This window comes from Lissotriton vulgaris, unplaced genomic scaffold (assembly GCF_964263255.1).
Source record: "Lissotriton vulgaris unplaced genomic scaffold, aLisVul1.2 SCAFFOLD_376, whole genome shotgun sequence".
Classification (NCBI taxonomy): Eukaryota; Metazoa; Chordata; class Amphibia; order Caudata; family Salamandridae; genus Lissotriton; species Lissotriton vulgaris.
Window position 1 is genome coordinate 840,805 of NW_028248804.1, and position 11,996 is coordinate 852,800.

An 11,996-nucleotide genomic window follows, 5' to 3' on the forward strand; every position below is an offset into this window, starting at 1 on the left:
CAATTGTCCTTGTGGAAGCTGACCACACAGGAGGATGAGATTTCGGAAGTTATGCAGTAGGTTACTATCTGTGTTTGTAAGGCAAGTAGGAGGGGGAATGGTAAAGTACTCTGAACCACTCAAATCGTAGGGGCCTTTTTGAAAGTGGGTGGGGATACAAAAACTAGAGATTATCCTTAACACCAATCCATCTTGAGTATCAGAGCCCAACATGCAAAGTGTAGGGGAAGAGGTTAAATGAGCTTTCTTCCGTGAGAAGGAAACACTATTGTTCTAAAGTGAGATTGTGCATTTCAACCTCAAAGGCAGCAAATTCCTCAAATGGAACATTGCTAGCACCAGGATCTAAAGCAGGCTTTAGTAGTGTTGAAGGCAGTCAGTTTTTGTTAACTATCATGACCAACACAATGTGATCCATATTACTTCCATATTGACAGAAAATATATTCAGGCACAGGCTCCCACTAGAAGGTTATGAGGAAATTCAAATGCTGTGAACATCTTCTTAATGCCTAAAGGAATGATTGTGAGTTTTACTTACCATATAAATTGGTCAAATGATGCCGTATGCCGGAACACTTGCTTTTTTTTTTTCTTAAGTCTCGGCAAGGCAGAGAAATTCTGTGGTGAACCACTGCCACTGCTGGTCATTCAGTATAATCTGCAGATGGAAAAGTCCACTGTTAGCACAATTTTTATAAAGGGTAAACAGATCAATACTATGGAGTCTATATTATTGTGAAAATCAACAGCTTATTTGAAAATCAAATTGTAATTGGTGTTTTTAACCTCCCATACTTATTTGAATCCCACGCCTCACTTGCTAACACTCTCTAAACAACTGTAGCACATACATTGGGACATAGATATATTGATCTTTTTGTCAGCCAAGTGGCCCTGAACCCTTCTCAATTTATTTGTTTTAGGATATTGTACACTGGTAGCAATTAAGCCAGCTGATAAGTTGAGAGAGGAAGGGTTATGCTGCAGTTAATGGGAATAATAAAAACAATGAATAGCATATTTACCATCATCATTTTAGCAAATTCCTACCAGTTCAGCAATAGTAAAGTTGAGACTCCTATGCTCAAACGTACGTTCATACAAATTCAGAAGTCTCAAAAAATGCCCCAATTTCTTTCATCTTAACATCTTAGTTTGCAGTAGGGCATCCTATCTACCCTACTACTCATTTAATTACCAAGATAAATGTATCCTACTGCTTAATAGGCAACAGAGCGTCCCTCATGTCAGACAACATCTTGTTTTTGCTTTACAATGTCAGCTTGCTAGGCAACAGAGTGGCCCTCAGGTCAGACAACATTCTTGCTTTAGCTTTATGATGTCAGAGCACCAGTGGACCAATTGTCCTTGTGGAAGCTGACCACACAGGAGGATGAGATTTCGGAAGTTATGCAGTAGGTTACTATCTGTGTTTGTAAGGCAAGTAGGAGGGGGAATGGTAAAGTACTCTGAACCACTCAAATCATAGGGGCCTTTTTGAAAGTGGGTGGGGATACAAAAACTAGAGATTATCCTTAACACCAATCCATCTTGAGTATCAGAGCCCAACATGCAAAGTGTAGGGGAAGAGGTTAAATGAGCTTTCTTCCGTGAGAAGGAAACACTATTGTTCTAAAGTGAGATTGTGCATTTCAACCTCAAAGGCAGCAAATTCCTCAAATGGAACATTGCTAGCACCAGGATCTAAAGCAGGCTTTAGTAGTGTTGAAGGCAGTCAGTTTTTGTTAACTATCATGACCAACACAATGTGATCCATATTACTTCCATATTGACAGAAAATATATTCAGGCACAGGCTCCCTCTAGAAGGTAATGAGGAAATTCAAATGCTGTGGCCTAAAGGAATGATTGTGAGTTTTACTTACCATATAAATTGGTCAAATTATGCCGTATGCCGGAAGACTTGCTATTTTTTTCTTCAGTCTCGGCAAGGCAGAGGAATTCTGTGGTGAAACACTGCCACTGCTGGTCATTCAGTATAATCTGCAGATGGAAAAGTCCACTGTTAGCACAATTTTTATAAAGGGTAAACAGATCAATTTTTATAAAGGGTAAACAGATCAATACTATGGAGTCTATATTATTGTGAAAATCAACAGCTTATTTGAAAATCAAATCCTAATTTGTGTTTTTAACCTCCCATACTTCTTTGAATCCCATGCCTCACTTGCTAACACTCTCTAAACAACTGTAGCACATACATTGGGACATAGATATATTGATCTTTTTGTCAGCCAAGTGGCAGTGAAACCGTCTCAATTTATTTGTTATAGGATATTGTACACTGGTAGCAATTAAGCCAGCTGATAAGTTGAGAGAGGAAGGGTTATGCTGCAGTTAATGGGAATAATAAAAACGATGAATAGCATATTTACCATCATAATTTTAGCAAATTCCTACCAGTTCAGCAATAGTAAAGTTGAGACTCTTATGCCAAAACGTACGTTCATACAAATTCAGAAGTCTCAAAAAATGCCCCAATTTCTTTCATCTTAACATCTTAGTTTGCAGTAGGGCATCCTATCTACACTACTACTCATTTAATTACCAAGATAAATGTATACTACTGCTTAATAGGCAACAGAGCGGCCCTCATGTCAGACAACATCTTGTTTTTGCTTTACAATGTCAGCTTGCTAGGCAACAGAGTGGCCTTCAGGTCAGACAACATTCTTGCTTTAGCTTTATGATGTCAGAGCACCAGTGGACCAATTGTCCTTGTGGAAGCTGACCACACAGGAGGATGAGATTTCGGAAGTTATGCAGTAGGTTACTATCTGTGTTTGTAAGGCAAGTAGGAGGGGGAATGGTAAAGTACTCTGAACCACTCAAATCGTAGGGGCCTTTTTGAAAGTGGGTGGGGATACAAAAACTAGAGATTATCCTTAACACCAATCCATCTTGAGTATCAGAGCCCAACATGCAAAGTGTAGGGGAAGAGGTTAAATGAGCTTTCTTCCGTGAGAAGGAAACACTATTGTTCTAAAGTGAGATTGTGCATTTCATCCTCAAAGGCAGCAAATTCCTCAAATGGAACATTGCTAGCACCAGGATCTAAAGCAGGCTTTAGTAGTGTTGAAGGCAGTCAGTTTTTGTTAACTATCATGACCAACACAATGTGATCCATATTACTTCCATATTGACAGAAAATATATTCAGGCACAGGCTCCCACTAGAAGGTTATGAGGAAATTCAAATGCTGTGAACATCTTTTTAATGCCTAAAGGAATGATTGTGAGTTTTACTTACCATATAAATTGGTCAAATGATGCTGTATGCCGGAACACTTGCTTTTTTTTTTTCTTAAGTCTCAGCAAGGCAGAGAAATTCTGTGGTGAACCACTGCCACTGCTGGTCATTCAGTATAATCTGCAGATGGAAAAGTCCACTGTTAGCACAATTTTTATAAAGGGTAAACAGATCAATACTATGGAGTCTATATTATTGTGAAAATCAACAGCTTATTTGAAAATCAAATCCTAATTTGTGTTTTTAACCTCCCATACTTCTTTGAATCCCACGCCTCACTTGCTAACACTCTCTAAACAACTGTAGCACATACATTGGGACATAGATATATTGATCTTTTTGTCAGCCAAATGGCAGTGAACCCTTCTCAATTCATTTGTTTTAGGATATGGTACACTGGTAGCAATTAAGCCAGCTGATAAGTTGAGAGAGGAAGGGTTATGCTACAGTTAATGGGAATAATAAAAACGATGAATAGCATATTTACCATCATCATTTTAGCCAATTCCTACCAGTTCAGCAATAGTAAAGTTGAGACTCTTATGCTCAAACGTACGTTCATACAAATTCAGAAATCTCAAAAAATGCCCCAATTTCTTTCATCTTAACATCTTAGTTTGCAGTAGGGCATCCTATCTACCCTACTACTCATTTAATTACCAAGATAAATGTATCCTACTGCTTAATAGGCAACAGAGTGGCCCTCATGTCAGACCACATCTTGTTTTTGCTTTAGGATGTCAGCTTGCTAGGCAACAGAGTGGCCCTCAGGTCAGACAACATTCTTGCTTTAGCTTTATGATGTCAGAGCACCAGTAGACCAATTGTCCTTGTGGATGCTGACCACATAGGAGGATGAGATTTCAGAAGTTATGCAGTAGGTTACTATCTGTGTTTGTAAGGCAAGTAGGAGGGGGAATGGTAAAGGACTCTGAACCATTCAAAGCATAGGGGCCTTTTTGAAAGTGGGTGGGGATACAAAAATAGAGATTATCCTTAATACCAATCCATCTTGAGTATCAGAGCCCAACATGCAAAGTGCAGGGGAAGAGGTTAAATGAGCTTTCTTCCGTGAGAAGGAAACACTATCGTTCTAAAGTGAGATAGTGCATTTCAACCTCAAAGGCAGCAACTTCCTCAAATGGAACATTGCTAGCACCAGGATCTAAAGCGGGCTTTAGTAGTGTTGAAGGCAGTCAGTTTTTGTTAACTATCATGACCAACACAATGTGATCCATATTACTTCCATATTGACAGAAAATATATTCAGACACAGGCTCCCACTAGAAGGTTATGTGGAAATTCAAATGCTGTGAACATCTTTTTAATGCCTAAAGGAAGGATTGTGAGTTTTACTTACCATATAAATTGGTCAAATGATGCCGTATGCCGGAACACTTGCTTTTTTTTTTCTTAAGTCTCGGCAAGGCAGAGAAATTCTGTGGTGAAACACTGCCACTGCTGGTCATTCAGTATAATCTGCAGATGAAAAAGTCCACTGTTAGCACAATTTTTATAAAGGGTAAACAGATCAATACTATGGAGTCTATATTATTGTGAAAATCAAAAGCTCATTAGAAAATCAAATCCTAATTTGTGTTTTTAACCTCCCATACTTCTTTGAATCCTACGCTTCACTTGCTAATACTCTCTAAACAACTGTAGCACATACACTGGGACAGATATATTGATCTTTTTGCCAGCCAAGTGGCAGTGAACCCTTCTCAATTCATTTGTTTTAGGATATGGTACACTGGTAGCAATTAAGCCAGGTGATAAGTTGCGAGAGGAAGGGTTATGCTACAGTTAATGGGAATAATAAAAACGATGAATAGCATATTTACCATCATCATTTTAGCCAATTCCTACCACTTCAGCAATAGTAAAGTTGAGACTCTTATGCTCAAACGTACGTTCATACAAATTCAGAAGTCTCAAAAAATGCCCCAATTTCTTTCATCTTAACATCTTAGTTTGCAGTAGGGCATCCTATCTACCCTACTACTCATTTAATTACCAAGATAAATGTATCCTACTGCTTAATAGGCAACAGAGCGTCCCTCATGTCAGACAACATCTTGTTTTTGCTTTACAATGTCAGCTTGCTAGGCAACAGAGTGGCCCTCAGGTCAGACAACATTCTTGCTTTAGCTTTATGATGTCAGAGCACCAGTGGACCAATTGTCCTTGTGAAAGCTGGCAACACAGGAGGATGAGATTTCGGAAGTTATGCAGTAGGTTACTATCTGTGTTTGTAAGGCAAGTAGTAGGGGGAATGGTAAAGTACTCTGAACCACTCAAATCATAGGGGCCTTTTTGAAAGTGGGTGGGGATACAAAAACTAGAGATTATCCTTAACACCAATCCATCTTGAGTATCAGAGCCCAACATGCAAAGTGTAGGGGAAGAGGTTAAATGAGCTTTCTTCCGTGAGAAGGAAACACTATTGTTCTAAAGTGAGATTGTGCATTTCAACCTCAAAGGCAGCAAATTCCTCAAATGGAACATTGCTAGCACCAGGATCTAAAGCAGGCTTTAGTAGTGTTGAAGGCAGTCAGTTTTTGTTAACTATCATGACCAACACAATGTGATCCATATTACTTCCATATTGACAGAAAATATATTCAGGCACAGGCTCCCACTAGAAGGTAATGAGGAAATTCAAATGCTGTGAACATCTTTTTAAAGCCTAAAGGAATGGTTGTGAGTTTTACTTACCATATAAATTGGTCAAATTATGCCGTATGCCGGAAGACTTGCTATTTTTTTCTTCAGTCTCGGCAAGGCAGAGGAATTCTGTGGTGAAACACTGCCACTGCTGGTCATTCAGTATAATCTGCAGATGGAAAAGTCCACTGTTAGCACAATTTTTATAAAGGGTAAACAGATCAATTTTTATAAAGGGTAAACAGATCAATACTATGGAGTCTATATTATTGTGAAAATCAACAGCTTATTTGAAAATCAAATCCTAATTTGTGTTTTTAACCTCCCATACTTCTTTGAATCCCATGCCTCACTTGCTAACACTCTCTAAACAACTGTAGCACATACATTGGGACATAGATATATTGATCTTTTTGTCAGCCAAGTGGCAGTGAAACCGTCTCAATTTATTTGTTATAGGATATTGTACACTGGTAGCAATTAAGCCAGCTGATAAGTTGAGAGAGGAAGGGTTATGCTGCAGTTAATGGGAATAATAAAAACGATGAATAGCATATTTACCATCATAATTTTAGCAAATTCCTACCAGTTCAGCAATAGTAAAGTTGAGACTCTTATGCCAAAACGTACGTTCATACAAATTCAGAAGTCTCAAAAAATGCCCCAATTTCTTTCATCTTAACATCTTAGTTTGCAGTAGGGCATCCTATCTACACTACTACTCATTTAATTACCAAGATAAATGTATACTACTGCTTAATAGGCCACAGAGCGGCCCTCATGTCAGACAACATCTTGTTTTTGCTTTACAATGTCAGCTTGCTAGGCAACAGAGTGGCCTTCAGGTCAGACAACATTCTTGCTTTAGCTTTATGATGTCAGAGCACCAGTGGACCAATTGTCCTTGTGGAAGCTGACCACACAGGAGGATGAGATTTCGGAAGTTATGCAGTAGGTTACTATCTGTGTTTGTAAGGCAAGTAGGAGGGGGAATGGTAAAGTACTCTGAACCACTCAAATCGTAGGGGCCTTTTTGAAAGTGGGTGGGGATACAAAAACTAGAGATTATCCTTAACACCAATCCATCTTGAGTATCAGAGCCCAACATGCAAAGTGTAGGGGAAGAGGTTAAATGAGCTTTCTTCCGTGAGAAGGAAACACTATTGTTCTAAAGTGAGATTGTGCATTTCAACCTCAAAGGCAGCAAATTCCTCAAATGGAACATTGCTAGCACCAGGATCTAAAGCAGGCTTTAGTAGTGTTGAAGGCAGTCAGTTTTTGTTAACTATCATGACCAACACAATGTGATCCATATTACTTCCATATTGACAGAAAATATATTCAGGCACAGGCTCCCACTAGAAGGTTATGAGGAAATTCAAATGCTGTGAACATCTTCTTAATGCCTAAAGGAATGATTGTGAGTTTTACTTACCATATAAATTGGTCAAATGATGCCGTATGCCGGAACACTTGCTTTTTTTTTTTCTTAAGTCTCGGCAAGGCAGAGAAATTCTGTGGTGAACCACTGCCACTGCTGGTCATTCAGTATAATCTGCAGATGGAAAAGTCCACTGTTAGCACAATTTTTATAAAGGGTAAACAGATCAATACTATGGAGTCTATATTATTGTGAAAATCAACAGCTTATTTGAAAATCAAATTGTAATTGGTGTTTTTAACCTCCCATACTTATTTGAATCCCACGCCTCACTTGCTAACACTCTCTAAACAACTGTAGCACATACATTGGGACATAGATATATTGATCTTTTTGTCAGCCAAGTGGCCCTGAACCCTTCTCAATTTATTTGTTTTAGGATATTGTACACTGGTAGCAATTAAGCCAGCTGATAAGTTGAGAGAGGAAGGGTTATGCTGCAGTTAATGGGAATAATAAAAACAATGAATAGCATATTTACCATCATCATTTTAGCAAATTCCTACCAGTTCAGCAATAGTAAAGTTGAGACTCCTATGCTCAAACGTACGTTCATACAAATTCAGAAGTCTCAAAAAATGCCCCAATTTCTTTCATCTTAACATCTTAGTTTGCAGTAGGGCATCCTATCTACCCTACTACTCATTTAATTACCAAGATAAATGTATCCTACTGCTTAATAGGCAACAGAGCGTCCCTCATGTCAGACAACATCTTGTTTTTGCTTTACAATGTCAGCTTGCTAGGCAACAGAGTGGCCCTCAGGTCAGACAACATTCTTGCTTTAGCTTTATGATGTCAGAGCACCAGTGGACCAATTGTCCTTGTGGAAGCTGACCACACAGGAGGATGAGATTTCGGAAGTTATGCAGTAGGTTACTATCTGTGTTTGTAAGGCAAGTAGGAGGGGGAATGGTAAAGTACTCTGAACCACTCAAATCATAGGGGCCTTTTTGAAAGTGGGTGGGGATACAAAAACTAGAGATTATCCTTAACACCAATCCATCTTGAGTATCAGAGCCCAACATGCAAAGTGTAGGGGAAGAGGTTAAATGAGCTTTCTTCCGTGAGAAGGAAACACTATTGTTCTAAAGTGAGATTGTGCATTTCAACCTCAAAGGCAGCAAATTCCTCAAATGGAACATTGCTAGCACCAGGATCTAAAGCAGGCTTTAGTAGTGTTGAAGGCAGTCAGTTTTTGTTAACTATCATGACCAACACAATGTGATCCATATTACTTCCATATTGACAGAAAATATATTCAGGCACAGGCTCCCTCTAGAAGGTAATGAGGAAATTCAAATGCTGTGGCCTAAAGGAATGATTGTGAGTTTTACTTACCATATAAATTGGTCAAATTATGCCGTATGCCGGAAGACTTGCTATTTTTTTCTTCAGTCTCGGCAAGGCAGAGGAATTCTGTGGTGAAACACTGCCACTGCTGGTCATTCAGTATAATCTGCAGATGGAAAAGTCCACTGTTAGCACAATTTTTATAAAGGGTAAACAGATCAATTTTTATAAAGGGTAAACAGATCAATACTATGGAGTCTATATTATTGTGAAAATCAACAGCTTATTTGAAAATCAAATCCTAATTTGTGTTTTTAACCTCCCATACTTCTTTGAATCCCATGCCTCACTTGCTAACACTCTCTAAACAACTGTAGCACATACATTGGGACATAGATATATTGATCTTTTTGTCAGCCAAGTGGCAGTGAAACCGTCTCAATTTATTTGTTATAGGATATTGTACACTGGTAGCAATTAAGCCAGCTGATAAGTTGAGAGAGGAAGGGTTATGCTGCAGTTAATGGGAATAATAAAAACGATGAATAGCATATTTACCATCATAATTTTAGCAAATTCCTACCAGTTCAGCAATAGTAAAGTTGAGACTCTTATGCCAAAACGTACGTTCATACAAATTCAGAAGTCTCAAAAAATGCCCCAATTTCTTTCATCTTAACATCTTAGTTTGCAGTAGGGCATCCTATCTACACTACTACTCATTTAATTACCAAGATAAATGTATACTACTGCTTAATAGGCAACAGAGCGGCCCTCATGTCAGACAACATCTTGTTTTTGCTTTACAATGTCAGCTTGCTAGGCAACAGAGTGGCCTTCAGGTCAGACAACATTCTTGCTTTAGCTTTATGATGTCAGAGCACCAGTGGACCAATTGTCCTTGTGGAAGCTGACCACACAGGAGGATGAGATTTCGGAAGTTATGCAGTAGGTTACTATCTGTGTTTGTAAGGCAAGTAGGAGGGGGAATGGTAAAGTACTCTGAACCACTCAAATCGTAGGGGCCTTTTTGAAAGTGGGTGGGGATACAAAAACTAGAGATTATCCTTAACACCAATCCATCTTGAGTATCAGAGCCCAACATGCAAAGTGTAGGGGAAGAGGTTAAATGAGCTTTCTTCCGTGAGAAGGAAACACTATTGTTCTAAAGTGAGATTGTGCATTTCAACCTCAAAGGCAGCAAATTCCTCAAATGGAACATTGCTAGCACCAGGATCTAAAGCAGGCTTTAGTAGTGTTGAAGGCAGTCAGTTTTTGTTAACTATCATGACCAACACAATGTGATCCATATTACTTCCATATTGACAGAAAATATATTCAGGCACAGGCTCCCACTAGAAGGTTATGAGGAAATTCAAATGCTGTGAACATCTTCTTAATGCCTAAAGGAATGATTGTGAGTTTTACTTACCATATAAATTGGTCAAATGATGCCGTATGCCGGAACACTTGCTTTTTTTTTTTCTTAAGTCTCGGCAAGGCAGAGAAATTCTGTGGTGAACCACTGCCACTGCTGGTCATTCAGTATAATCTGCAGATGGAAAAGTCCACTGTTAGCACAATTTTTATAAAGGGTAAACAGATCAATACTATGGAGTCTATATTATTGTGAAAATCAACAGCTTATTTGAAAATCAAATTGTAATTGGTGTTTTTAACCTCCCATACTTATTTGAATCCCACGCCTCACTTGCTAACACTCTCTAAACAACTGTAGCACATACATTGGGACATAGATATATTGATCTTTTTGTCAGCCAAGTGGCCCTGAACCCTTCTCAATTTATTTGTTTTAGGATATTGTACACTGGTAGCAATTAAGCCAGCTGATAAGTTGAGAGAGGAAGGGTTATGCTGCAGTTAATGGGAATAATAAAAACAATGAATAGCATATTTACCATCATCATTTTAGCAAATTCCTACCAGTTCAGCAATAGTAAAGTTGAGACTCCTATGCTCAAACGTACGTTCATACAAATTCAGAAGTCTCAAAAAATGCCCCAATTTCTTTCATCTTAACATCTTAGTTTGCAGTAGGGCATCCTATCTACCCTACTACTCATTTAATTACCAAGATAAATGTATCCTACTGCTTAATAGGCAACAGAGCGTCCCTCATGTCAGACAACATCTTGTTTTTGCTTTACAATGTCAGCTTGCTAGGCAACAGAGTGGCCCTCAGGTCAGACAACATTCTTGCTTTAGCTTTATGATGTCAGAGCACCAGTGGACCAATTGTCCTTGTGGAAGCTGACCACACAGGAGGATGAGATTTCGGAAGTTATGCAGTAGGTTACTATCTGTGTTTGTAAGGCAAGTAGGAGGGGGAATGGTAAAGTACTCTGAACCACTCAAATCATAGGGGCCTTTTTGAAAGTGGGTGGGGATACAAAAACTAGAGATTATCCTTAACACCAATCCATCTTGAGTATCAGAGCCCAACATGCAAAGTGTAGGGGAAGAGGTTAAATGAGCTTTCTTCCGTGAGAAGGAAACACTATTGTTCTAAAGTGAGATTGTGCATTTCAACCTCAAAGGCAGCAAATTCCTCAAATGGAACATTGCTAGCACCAGGATCTAAAGCAGGCTTTAGTAGTGTTGAAGGCAGTCAGTTTTTGTTAACTATCATGACCAACACAATGTGATCCATATTACTTCCATATTGACAGAAAATATATTCAGGCACAGGCTCCCTCTAGAAGGTAATGAGGAAATTCAAATGCTGTGGCCTAAAGGAATGATTGTGAGTTTTACTTACCATATAAATTGGTCAAATTATGCCGTATGCCGGAAGACTTGCTATTTTTTTCTTCAGTCTCGGCAAGGCAGAGGAATTCTGTGGTGAAACACTGCCACTGCTGGTCATTCAGTATAATCTGCAGATGGAAAAGTCCACTGTTAGCACAATTTTTATAAAGGGTAAACAGATCAATTTTTATAAAGGGTAAACAGATCAATACTATGGAGTCTATATTATTGTGAAAATCAACAGCTTATTTGAAAATCAAATCCTAATTTGTGTTTTTAACCTCCCATACTTCTTTGAATCCCATGCCTCACTTGCTAACACTCTCTAAACAACTGTAGCACATACATTGGGACATAGATATATTGATCTTTTTGTCAGCCAAGTGGCAGTGAAACCGTCTCAATTTATTTGTTATAGGATATTGTACACTGGTAGCAATTAAGCCAGCTGATAAGTTGAGAGAGGAAGGGTTATGCTGCAGTTAATGGGAATAATAAAAACGATGAATAGCATATTTACCATCATAATTTTAGCAAATTCCTACCAGTTCAGCA